The 13,576-nt window shown below is 38.8% G+C and overlaps 1 long non-coding RNA gene and 1 pseudogene across 1 annotated transcript; one reads left to right on the top strand and one right to left on the bottom strand.

Moving 5' to 3' along the window:
- The window catches only part of LOC139950984 (alkaline phosphatase-like), a 63,429-nt pseudogene that overhangs the window by 43,431 nt on the left and 6,422 nt on the right, over positions 1–13,576 (bottom strand).
- LOC139950445 (uncharacterized) lies at positions 3,879–5,932 on the top strand. The gene is made up of 4 exons (XR_011787654.1): positions 3,879–3,947; positions 4,718–4,864; positions 5,385–5,529; positions 5,852–5,932. It is a non-coding gene; the product is annotated as an uncharacterized lncRNA (long non-coding RNA).

Raw genomic sequence — 13,576 nt, forward strand, 5'->3', positions numbered from 1 at the left:
GTTATTATTTTATTAAAAATTGTTTATTTACAGGCAAATTGAAGAAGAATTGATCGAACACCATGTCAATGGCCACATTAATTTTGTTTGGATCAGCTTATAGTTAATTGTTATATACTTATAGGTTCAATAGTTGAAAATCACTTGACCACGTGATGAAAATTACTTGACTACGTGATGGCGTTTCTCGAGTCGGTCCATAATAATGTACAATAAACATGTACTGTGTATAAGTATGTACATCATGTACATGTATGTTCAAGGCGTGGTTAACGGCTGTGTGTGGTTAACGGTTGTGCGTTTATATGCGATGCATGCGACGTACTTATAAAGTTATAGTTTAAAATCGGTGGAGGAAGAAATGTTGTGATCATCGGCGCAAAAATCACCAGCTTATTGCTGGTTGCCCCGGGCTATCCTGCTGGTTTTGTGTTTGTGATCGAGCCCTACGCCACGTGCCGGTGGTGGACTAATTAGCAACGGAGTTGGATTTAATCTTGTATATTAACATGCGAATGCGATGCATGCAGATATTTCTCGAGGCTGACATTGACGGCGACAGCGCCATGGCGCAGCCTGACCCAGCATGACCAGTGTGGCTGGTGGGAGGTAGGTACACTAGTACTAGTAGTAGCGTACAGGCCGCCTGTCATGCCTGTAATACTAATAATAGTGTTTAGTGTGGGACCAAGGATGGAGGAATTCCTCCATGGTTGGACAGAGCAGAGTCAGTGTTCCTTGCATTTCACTTTTTCGTTTGGTAGAACTAGATAAGATAGGCCTACTTTATTTACTTATTAATAATTAATTATAATAATTGTAATATTAATTATTATAACACCCCTTCCTTTGATTCTATCTGTTGATTGGCCGAGAGCGTGTCACATCATGTTGTGTATTTTTACGTACTCTTGTACATGTTCACCGACCAAAGTAACTACTCAATGGACTATTCAACGACAGCCTAGCAACCGATGTACTAGTGCATGGATACCCTGGTACCCAGACTACATTTGACTACCATTGATTTAAACGAGCTGCTTGACAACCTAATGTACAACATAATGTGCATTTTAAATACGATTTAGAGAACGAACGTAACAGCACTAGTCTGGTACTCTCTTATTTTGTCAAAACTTGGTGTTTCAACGTAAGATTTTACAGTTCTTGTTTGACGATTGATTGTGCGCGACGTATGTAAAGTTTTTTGACGATTCTACCAGGAAAATGGAGGACAATGAGGCCCGTCCGCGATTTGTTTTACTTACTGAAGATGAATTACGAGATTTTATAGACTCAGCAGATTCAAAGAAAGAATTGTTCAACAGTACTGTTCTGTACGCAACACAACGTTGGCGATAGTGGATCACATGAATAAAGGTGTTGTGTGAATTAATTTTTATTAAGATATACAGATAGAATCAAAGCAAGGGGTGTTATAAAACAAACAATTATTTACTGCTTTGTCTGCTTTGACTGCTCTCGGTGATCCCCGGAGCAGCCTATCTTCCCTCATCGGCTGCTCCGGGGATCACCTCGAGTGACTAGTTTTACTATGCCACTCAACGCAGTCAATATTTGTATACTACGGCCTGACGGCCTACTGTAGTGTAGTAGATAAACAGGAAAATTGTTCACAATCTAAAACTGAATGATCTTTTTTGAAATCAACTGTTAATTGTGTGTTGATTCTTAAAAGTTTTGGTTTTACGTTGAGAGAGTTAGTTAGTTTATTTTAATATTGAATATTCAGGACCTAGTATTTGATTGTTGGCATAATAATGCACTAGTAATTTATACCAAAAATTCATCATTTTACTGTGTGAGCATAATTAAACCTATGACAAAAAACATTATTCTTAGGATGATTAAGCCTGAAAAAAATACAGACCGTGACTCCCGTGAGTAAACTGCAAAGTTTCTGTCACCAGTGGAGCTTTCACAGTCTCACATGGTATTAAGGCATGTAAGGAGAATCGAAGCTGGGGTTCGAAAACATGATGAGGGACGATAAAAAATGACCCTACAATACTACTAATTAAGTACAGAGGTTGAGGTCAAACAAACTAATGAGATGGGAAATCACAATCTTGCAGTGGAGTTAGAACATTGTTTTTAATTCTTCTGCCATGATGAAATTATCAGAGACACTATGTTTTACTTTAATAGTCAACACAAACCTCAATATGATAATGATATAGGTTTTTTGACCCCATTTAAAGGCAGTAGACTCTGTTGGTAATTACTCAAAATAATTATTAGCAGAAAAACCTCACTTGGTGACGAGTAATGGGGAGAGGTTGATAGTATAAAACATTGTGAGAAACGGCTCCCTCTGAAGTAATGTAATTTTAGAGAAAGAAGTAGTCTTCCATGAATTTGATTTCAAGACCTCAGATTTATATTATTTGACGTCTCGAAATCAAGTTTCTGAATACACACAACTTCGTGTAACAAGGGTGTTTTTTCTTTCATTGTCTCGCAACTTAGGCGACCAATTGAGCTCAAATTTACACAGGTTTGTTATTTTATTAGGCATCTGTTCAAAAACATACACCAAGTGAGAAGACTGGTCTTTGATTAATACTAATTAGTGTCCAGTGTCATTAATATTCCTTCACAAAGTGAATGGTTTTTACATGCAAAATTGGGCAAGTCAAAGATATATGTTATATATATTTTTTTTTAGGAAGGAGCGTAGGGGGAGTACCATACAGGAGCAAGGAGACAGCAGTAGGACCTGTCTGTCATCATATTCGATGGTATGGATCAGGCAAAAATGGATGTCCCACATTAATTCACTAAGAGTGATAAAGCTTCGTGCAATTTTGTCAAAATTGCATGTCCACCTGATGACAGGTAAGGGAGTTCACTAATTATATAATTATGGGGTCTTTTTACATGCACACCATGTTTTGTTATGTGGCTGTAAGAATTATCAAAGTGTACCATGTATTAACACTTCTCAATACAGGTGTTACAACTTAGAAATTAGAAACAGCCACATGCCTTAGTCAGTTTGCCAAGTGCTACTTGAAGAAAAAGGTTCAGGGTTTTTGGTTTAAATCCCATCCCAGCTGAGTGTGTCCACTCCTTTTTTTCACCTAAGGCCACATACAAAAAAAATTGTTGATACATGTAGTCACTTTTTTCTTGAGGATGGGGGAGGGGGGAGGAAGGGAGGTGGAAGAAAAAAATTCTAATTAAGTTTTGTTAACATGCCAAATATGAAATCAAGAATAAAGAAATCATCACAATCACTATAAAACAGGGTTTGTGTGTTTTTGATGTTTTCAATAGTTTTGTCAAACAAATTTAACTCCTAGATGACATTTTTTGTAATATTTTTCAAACAACTAAACACTGTGTAGCCCAAGTAAATATTTGAAGAATTGTTCTTACTTTGCCAACATGAATAAAAACTTTCGTAAAACATCTTTTGAAACCTGTACATTTTGAAAAAAGGCTGGGTTTTTTTATGGTGAAAAAAACAAAATTGGGGTCGGGGAGTTTTGATCGCTCGGGCGGGATGATCAACAATTTTTTTTATGTGGCCTAAGCATGGCAAGCTGCTGTATGCCAAGTAGATTAAAAAATGCAATTTATGTTATATTTGTGATGGTATGTCTTTGGTTTTGTTTACAAAAATAACTTAAATTTACAAGCCTGTAAGTAATATTTTTCAATCTTCACTTTTCATACATAAAGGTGTTCTAGTAGTAGACGCACAGCAGTGCCAGGAGGGAAATTGGACTTCATGTATTGGACACATAACATAACATTGACTTGTCTGCTGATCACCCTCAGCAGCTGCAATGATAAGCTTGAAGGCGTTTTCTACTCCTGCCATCTTTACATTGTTTTTGTGAGAACAAAAACACATCTGCTATCTTTTGTTTGCTCTCCTCATCGGGATTGACACCTTTGAGGAGGTTACAACTTAGGAGGTTAGTTTTTAATTTCTACCTCCATGGTTACACAGATAGAGGTTTTAAATGTAACGTTTTCCTTATTCAAATAAATTATTCCTTGTGAGATGGGATGAGGCGGTAAACAATAATGTTCCCCCCATTTTTAGATCATGCTGTTACTGTTAAACCGACTGTGCTTTAAATATTACTAATGCTGCTAACCGGGTCGACAGTCAATCCTGACACTTTATACTTAATTTGGAGTACAGTATTATGCAGCAGCACCAAAAAGATACACTCTGAAAGAGCTTCTAAAAATGCACTTTTTAAAAAGTCATTCACCCCTTGTTAGTGCTGGTTACCCATGTTTAGTCCAGAGGTGCTTGGTTTGAGTCCTAGTTTGCTTAAAGTTTAATTGCTAAAAGTTTACAGAAGTTTCGTATTATGCCAGTCAGATTCCTCTTTGTCAACTTTCAGTACCAAGGGGAGCTAATAAAGACTGGTCACCCCCAAACCGTGTTATATATATTTGTTACTTTACCATATACATATATAAAATTTTTGTGTGGAGAAGACATCTTTATTGCCAACGATATTCTCTAGTTCCGCAATCGTAAAGCACATGACAAGTAGACTGTCACATGCGTACTAACCATGTGCATGAATACTCGCATGCGCACTTGAGTAACAATAAATTAATGGCATGCTGTCTGATTCAATCTGTACTGAGTCCCTATTCAATCAAACAAAAGCTGTGGAAATTTTACTTCATTTCAAGTACAAAATTGGTTTTCTTTTATTCACAGTGACTTATGGGGAGTTTTGAAGCCACAGCCACCTCAGTGGTTTAAGTTGTCTAAGGTGGATGTGGGTGACCTTACCAGGAGCCACAGCTAAAGCACAAAGTCACCAACTCAGTTAAAGACTACTCCAAGGGACTGCGCTACTTAAAGGTTTGAAACTGGCTGTCTTATACCCATGTCAAAGTTCGCACAAACTAAAGAAGAAACAAGTACAATTGCACAAAGTTATCTCCTTTCCTGTTTTGTTCAAACTGATAAACTATCATACATTAATTGTTTTTTTAGCAGTTAAGATGATGTGTGTGTAGGTTGCTGTCCTTAGACTATAGACATGGGTTTGCCCTGTTATACAACAGCAGCACAGGGCAGAGCTGAATGTTGAATGCTTGGACCATCCATGCTAAGCAGATATGAAACAGCATCACAACGGAGCGGGGGGAGGGAGGGTCTCTAATTGGCTTACAAATATTCACTATTACATCGAGTACAACCGTCTCTGATGGATTTGCTTTCTCACTATTACCTCAAGTACAGTATTGATGCAAAGTACATACAGTGGCAAAAGTTTTTAATTCTTATAGAGTTTTGATATAAAGTGTGTACTTGAGTAAGTTTCTTTTAACTATACTGTCTGATAGTTGTTACTTCTTATTCGTTGTATAAAACCAAGGTTTCACAAGAGGTTAGTTCTTGGCCACTTCAGCAGCTGAAAGGATTGGCATGTCCCAGAGAAACAGCAGTGGAGCCTGTCCAAGGAGACAACCAAATGCAAAATGATCAAGGATAAAGTTGCTTTTGCTGTGAATTGTCTACCTGTGAGTATTGTATAATTGTTTTTATAGAGAAGTTTGGTGAAAGAATTGTAAAACTGTTATACCTGATCTACAATGGCAGAAAAAGGCCAGCAACAGTCAAACTGAATCAATTATAAAATAAAGAAAAGGAAAAGGAAAAAATTATTAACACCAGGTTATCATCGTCCATATAAATCTGAAACTATGAAGTAAGTTACAAAGTACAGAAAAATACTAACCTAAAAACCACTGCTATTACCAAAAAAGCTTCCCTCAATTATTTACTTGAAAAGCATCACAATCTTTAACTCAACATTATTTCCTAATGCGTTTCTAAATTTAGGTATGTATTGGTGACCATGGGAAGCAAGAGGTCTCAGTAGCAACCAGCAGGCTTAAGATTGCAGTATTGACCTTGTTGCAGTTTATCTGGAAGAAAGCAAGGGCAGAGCGGACATTGCCACTATAATGGAGAAGAATGAATCAACTGTTCAGGTGCATTGGAGGAAAGGTCATCGCTTTACGAGTGGAGAACAAGGAACACCGGTACTGGCAGGAATGCTAAATCATATACAGAAAAATATATTGATTGCTTTTTATTAATATCTGAAACAAAAAGTCGCATCTTAATAAAGTGATCCCCTGGCTGTGTGATCCCTAGCTACACGGCAGTTAACAGTTGTATGGCTTTTGACTGGCAAGCCGTACAAACATACTTAAACAATTGGGAGAACGCCAAGATATCTCAGTTGGTAGAGCACTGGCACATAAATCCGAAGGTTGTTGGTTTGAATCCCACTGTAGTCAGTTCACTGTTCAACTCCAAAAATATGGATAAATTATAGAATGGATTTATGTTTTAAAAGTAGGAAAGGCACTTTAAGAGCTGAAACGCAGATAAATTTGATATAAATAACCACTTTTAGACAAGTAATTTTTCCAGTTCCTTTTCAGACAGAGATACAATTTGTGACCTTTGTTGACCTTTGCTTTAAAGTAAAGTTTAGCATACAGGTAGGTTGAGTAAGGGATGCCAGTTTGCCTGTATGATGACCTTGGAAAATTGCAGCATAGACAAGCCCCTTAGGGGATGCCAATTTATGTCCCCTACCTTTGCTTTCTGATGTATAGTGTAACATAGGGGTTGGTTGAGTAAGGGACGCCAATTTATGTCCCCTACCATTGCCTTCTGATGTATAGTGTAATATGGGGATGGTTGAGTAAGGGACGCCAATTTATGTCCCCTACCATTGCCTTCTGATGTATAGTGTAACAGTGGGGTTGGTTGAGTAAGGGACGCCAATTTATGTCCCCTACCATTGCCTTCTGATGTATAGTGTAACACGGGTTGGTTGAGTAAGGGACGCCAATTTATGTCCCCTACCATTGCCTTCTGATGAATAGTGTAACACACGGGTTGGTTTAGTAAGGGACGCCAATTTATGTCCCCTACCATTGCCTTCTGATGTATAGTGTAACATAGGGGTTGGTTGAGTAAGGGACGCCAATTTATGTCCCCTACAATTGCCTTCTGATGTATAGTGTAACATAGGGGTTGGTTGAGTAAGGGACGCCAATTTATGTCCCCTACCATTGCCTTCTGATGTATAGTGTAATATGGGGTTGGTTGAGTAAGGGACGCCAATTTATGTCCCCTACCATTGCCTTCTGATGTATAGTGTAACAGTGGGGTTGGTTGAGTAAGGGACGCCAATTTATGTCCCCTACCATTGCCTTCTGATGTATAGTGTAACACGGGTTGGTTGAGTAAGGGACGCCAATTTATGTCCCCTACCATTGCCTTCTGATGAATAGTGTAACACACGGGTTGGTTGAGTAAGGGACGCCAATTTATGTCCCCTACCATTGCCTTCTGATGTATAGTGTAACATAGGGGTTGGTTGAGTAAGGGACGCCAATTTATGTCCCCTACCATTGCCTTCTGATGTATAGTTTAACATAGGGGTTGGTTGAGTAAGGGACGCCAATTTATGTCCCCTACCTTTCTCTCTGATGTATAGTGTAACATTGGGGTTGGTTGAGTAAGGGACGCCAATTTATGTCCCCTACCATTGTCTTCTAATGTATAGTGTAACATAGGGGTTGGTTGAGTAAGGGACGCCAATTTATGTCCCCTACCATTGCCTTCTGATGTATAGTGTAACACACGGGTTGGTTGAGTAAGGGACGCCAATTTATGTCCCCTACCTTTCCTCTCTGATGTTTAGTCTAACATAGGGGTTGGTTGAGTAAGGGACGCCAATTTATGTCCCCTACCATTGCCTTCTGATGTATAGTGTAACATAGAGGTTGGTTGAGTAAGGGACGCCAATTTATGTCCCCTACCATTGCCTTCTGATGTATAGTGTAACAGAGGGGTTGGTTGAGTAAGGGACGCCAATTTATGTCCCCTACCATTGCCTTCTGATGTATAGTGTAACACACGGGTTGGTTGAGTAAGGGACGCCAATTTATGTCCCCTACCTTTCCTCTCTGATGTATAGTGTAACATAGGGGTTGGTTGAGTAAGGGACGCTAATTTATGTCCCCTACCATTGCCTTCTGATGTATAGTGTAACATATGGGTTGGTTGAGTAAGGGACGCCAATTTATGTCCCCTACCATTGCCTTCTGATGTATAGTGTAACACACGGGTTGGTTGAGTAAGGGACGCCAATTTATGTCCCCTACCTTTCCTCTCTGATGTATAGTGTAACATAGGGGTTGGTTGAGTAAGGGACGCCAATTTATGTCCCCTACCATTGCCTTCTGATGTATAGTGTAACATAGGGGTTGGTTGAGTAAGGGACGCCAATTTATGTCCCCTACCTTTCCTCTCTGATGTATAGTGTAACATTGGGGTTGGTTGAGTAAGGGACGCCAATTTATGTCCCCTACCATTGTCTTCTAATGTATAGTGTAACATAGGGGTTGGTTGAGTAAGGGACGCCAATTTATGTCCCCTACCATTGCCTTCTGATGTATAGTGTAACACACGGGTTGGTTGAGTAAGGGACGCCAATTTATGTCCCCTACCTTTCCTCTCTGATGTATAGTGTAACATAGGGGTTGGTTGAGTAAGGGACGCCAATTTATGTCCCCTACCATTGCCTTCTGATGTATAGTGTAACATAGGGGTTGGTTGAGTAAGGGACGCCAATTTATGTCCCCTACCATTGCCTTCTGATGTATAGTGTAACATAGGGGTTGGTTGAGTAAGGGACGCCAATTTATGTCCCCTACCATTGCGTTCTGATGTATAGTGTAACATAGGGGTTGGTTGAGTAAGGGACGCCAATTTATGTCCCCTACCATTGCCTTCTGATGTATAGTGTAACATAGGGGTTGGTTGAGTAAGGGACGCCAATTTATGTCCCCTACCATTGCCTTCTGATGTATAGTGTAACATAGGGGTTGGTTGAGTAAGGGACGCCAATTTATGTCCCCTACCATTGCCTTCTGATGTATAGTGTAACATTGGGGTTGGTTGAGTAAGGGACGCCAATTTATGTCCCCTACCATTGCCTTCTGATGTATAGTGTAACATAGAGGTTGGTTGAGTAAGGGACGCCAATTTATGTCCCCTACCATTGCCTTCTGATGTATAGTGTAACATAGAGGTTGGTTGAGTAAGGGACGCCAATTTATGTCCCCTACCGTTGCTTTCAGATGTTAGGGTATAGTGTATTCATACAGGTCGGTTGAGTATTAAGGGGAGGCTATTTTGTCTTCTTTGCCATGTATGCCTTGACTATAATGATGTTTAGTTCAACCTGTTCTGAGTAAACTTGTATATACATAGGTGTTCAATAAAAAATTGAGTCATGTAATGACATTGCCTCATTTTGTCAAATAAAGATATTTACTGATTAAATTTAAGAACAATTGTTGAGATTTGTTTATTTTGTGTTTTTCTCAATGAAGTTCATCATCATCTCAAAAATAAATAGGAATCGCCACTTTTCTGACAAAAAATTGCATCTTGAGATAGGAACTAATACAAAGAGCTAGATTTGGATTTTATACACGATCAAAACAATTCGTATAACTTGTTCTATTATTTAAGAGGAAAAAAATTAAATATAACCATTTCCAATAATGCGAAAATGTTTCCAATACTGTTAATTAATAGTATACTATTTTGCATACAAATGATATTTTGAAAGATATAGCTTTTAATTGTTCAAAGACACTGGCACTATTGGTAATTGTCAAAGACAAAAAAATATCAAACGTCGAAGTTGCGAGATAATAATGAAAGAAAAAACACCCTTGTCACACGGGGCTGTGTGCTTTTAGATGCTTAGTTTCTATACATCAAATTCTAAGTCTCAGGTCTCGAAATCAAATTCGTGAAAAATTACTTCTTTCTCGAAAACTACGTTACTTCAGAGGGAGCCGTTTCTCACAATGTTTTACACTATCAACAGCTCTCCATTACTCGTTAGCAAGTAAGGTTTTATGCTAATAATTATTTTGAGTAATTACCAATAACAATAACATAACATAACAATTAATATTTATAAGGCGCTATTCCATCAAGATCATAGCGCACTAGAAAGAAATTAACTTGGAAACAGGTGAGTCTTAATTAAGGACTTTACGAAAAGCAGACAGAGTATTAGATTCCCTAATGGCAGTTTGGGGATTGTTCCAAATCATGGGCCCAGCCACACTGAAAGCCTTCTGACCTAAAACTTTGTTTGCTCGGGGAACATTCAAGCGAGTGATGTCAAGTGTAGACCGAAGAAATCGTGGAGGAGTGTAATGTGACAGTTAAGTGGTAATAATGAGGTGTAGTTTTGTGAAAGCATAAACACGAGAAAGGCAATCTTAAAATGGATTCGTTCTCTAATTTGTAGCCAATGAAGTTCCCTAAGTGATGGGGTAATAATATGTTCTCTCAAGGGTGTGGAACATTTTAAACGACCTGCACTATTTTGTAGTCTTTGAACTCTGTCCAATTCATATGACGGTGCACCAAATAAAAGGAGATTGCCATAGTCAATACGAGAGAGCTCTGGCAACATGATGGAGAGTATCCTTATCCAGGTACCGTTTGATTCTCCTTAAGTTACGTAGTTGAAAATGTATTGATTGGCAGAGGCTAGAAACTTGCTTGCTCATTGTCATATGAGAATCAAATTTTATTCCTAAGTTGCTGACAGAATCAGTAGAGTCAATCGATGTATCACCCATATGCAAAGATATCTTCGGCAGTTTCTTAAGGTTATGGGGAGTACCAAGCACAATGAACTCAGTTTTATTTTCATTGAGCTTAAGCATGTTAGAAGTCATAGTGTCCACTGCCTTTAAAGTTATAATTGTGGATGAAACTTACCTCCTCTGCCGAGTATTAGACTACCACGATCAGCTGCTCCTCCTATAGAGAGTACATGGCTATGGTCGGCAGTTACAATAAATAAAGTCTCCATTTCATTGGTCATTGACATCGCCTTGGCTACAGCTTTATCCATTGCAATTGTATCATGCAGGGCGTGGTAGGCTAACCCGTCATGATGCGCATGGTCAATTCGGCCACCTTCGTGTTTCAAATCAAGATAGTATGATATAAATTATTTGTACTTGAATTATTGAAATTTGATGAAACATCTGGTAGTGTGTCTTGTTCGTGAAGAATGTTCACGCTGTCACCATCTTGATCATGTTCCCTGTTTCCATAACAGTAATGAATTTTAATATTCATTGCGCAAACATGGCACCAGCCTCAGTTTGGTTACAATGGGGTATAACGTCAAGATGGCCACACCGTGATTAAGGTCTAAATCACGCTGTCACCATCTTGGTCATGTTCCCTGTTTTTATAACAGTAATGCTAACATTCATTGTGCAAACATGGCACCAGACTATTATTTCGTCCAGCCTCAGTTTGGTTACAATGAGTTTGAATGGAGTAAAATCGAGATGGCCACACCGTGATAAAGCAACATCATAGACGGAGTTTTTATCAACCAAGATTTTAAAACTAGGAAAAGACATGAATACAAGAATAACAAACGTTGGCCCTAGTTTTTAAGAATGTTCGATTGCAACCAATTGGGATGTGTTCTTTTTAATTACAAGTTTGCAGCAATGTCTACTTTGGTGACAACATCTAGTAGGTCTGTTGATGATTTGCTATTATTCGGTCGTCCATGCCAACCTGCGTGGTTTAGTTATCAACTATGAAAATACATACAACCTGTGACTGAACAATGGCATCAAAGAGACAATGCAAATACTCAATAAAACGAGGTTTCAGATTGTCAATGATTTTCTTACCCACATAAGTAAGAGGTAGGGCCTAACGACAAGCTCTTGCGAAACAGCAGCAATGACACAAAGTGTCAGAGTGTCAGAGTGTTGGTTAATTGGTTACATGAGCCCTAACCTTGTCCAAGGCTCTTTACGCAAGCACCGGCCCGCTCTGAATTCACGAACTGCATATATACTTTACTGCACGGTATATAACAGTACTTAATAACGAGGCTGCAACTAGACTCGTTGCAACCTCGTTGATACATCGAAAAGCCGTACTTCGACCCCACGGTATCAAGTACTGTTATGTATACCGTGCGGTATAGTATCTATGCAGTTCGTGAATTCAGAGCGGGTCGATGCTAACGTATAGACATTGGACAAGGCTAGGGCTCATGTAACCAATTAACCAACACTCTACAAAAACCAGAAACCTGTATGTTTTAATAATAACTTACCCTCAACCATAAGGAAGAACCCGTCTTTGTCCTTCTGAAGTATCTAAATGGCCTTTTCTACCATCTCAGACAATGAGGGCTCACCCCCTACGTCATTCATTCGGTTACCTTCAAATTGCATATGACTGGGCTCAAACAAACCTGAAAAATCAGGTATTATAACTGTAAAACAAAAGTTTCAAAAACTATTAAATCGTCCTGGTCCAGTTATAAAATTCAAACCTACGCCTGTTCACTTGTTCCGTGTATATAAATAAATTAGATAGTCAAAGGTTTCTTCCGTGGTTGACCGCTCCCTATTAGAGAGGTTCCGCAGAGTCACTGATACTCTTACGTGAACGGTTACGTCATAATACGTCATCACTTTTTGAGGTTTAGGGGATGTGTCGTATAACCGTTGTACACAAGTTAGAATAGTCGCTCAAAACGGGAATCTGTCGCCATACACTTAAGTAAGAACGATTATATTTTGTTCATGATTTTGGAGCGGATTGTTATTTTTTAATGCACCAGGTTTTCACCATGTCTTTTAGAGGTATCATACATGGATGTAGTTGGACATTGTTCCACCATGCTTCAAAAAAATGAGAAATGGACTAAAAAGTTAGGCGACGGATGTCAGTTTAGCCTGTGGAGTTTTTATGTACTGTACATTTGGTTAATAGCGCCCTCTTGAGCCTCTAGTTGAGGGTATTCGTTAGAATTTTGCAAAACAAAACTACACAGCTCACTTGACGCGAACGCGTACGGTTCGATATCTGTATGCGTATTCGTATCCGCGACTCTGCGAAACCTCTCTAATAAGATGGACACAGATTGTACGTAATATTGTGATATACAAAATAAAAATAAAATAAAGTGTAAACAAAAAAAGTAATGTAATGGGGTAAAACCAAATTAGGTTTGCTGGAATATAAAACTTAACTCTCATTATACGGCAATTATGGTAACCTACGTCTATGTCAGCGCAGTTTGTAATGACGACGTGCGGCATCTAGCCTAAAGCCCGTGCCAATAAGTGACACAACCCCACATCATGTACGTACATGTACGTTTAGCTCAGTATAGATGCGGCGCAAGGGTTGTAGGCAAAATCATGTTCCAAACGACATACCTTGGTTACATTGGCTGTGCCATACAGACGATAGATTGTACTTGTTCAAATTGGTACATGAAGCAACAGCTCACCTAAAAAATTGTCAGTTTCAAGTGGATTGACGTCTTTAAATTGTTCCATATTCCACACGTACTTGTTGTTTGTCTTGTCTTTACCTGCTTGCCATTCGTCTTAAACAAAACATAATATTGTAAAACATATAGTGAAATAAATCCTTTACTTGATTGTTAAGAGC

The sequence above is a fragment of the Asterias amurensis genome, chromosome 18, assembly GCF_032118995.1.
Source record: "Asterias amurensis chromosome 18, ASM3211899v1".
Taxonomy (NCBI): domain Eukaryota; kingdom Metazoa; phylum Echinodermata; class Asteroidea; order Forcipulatida; family Asteriidae; genus Asterias; species Asterias amurensis.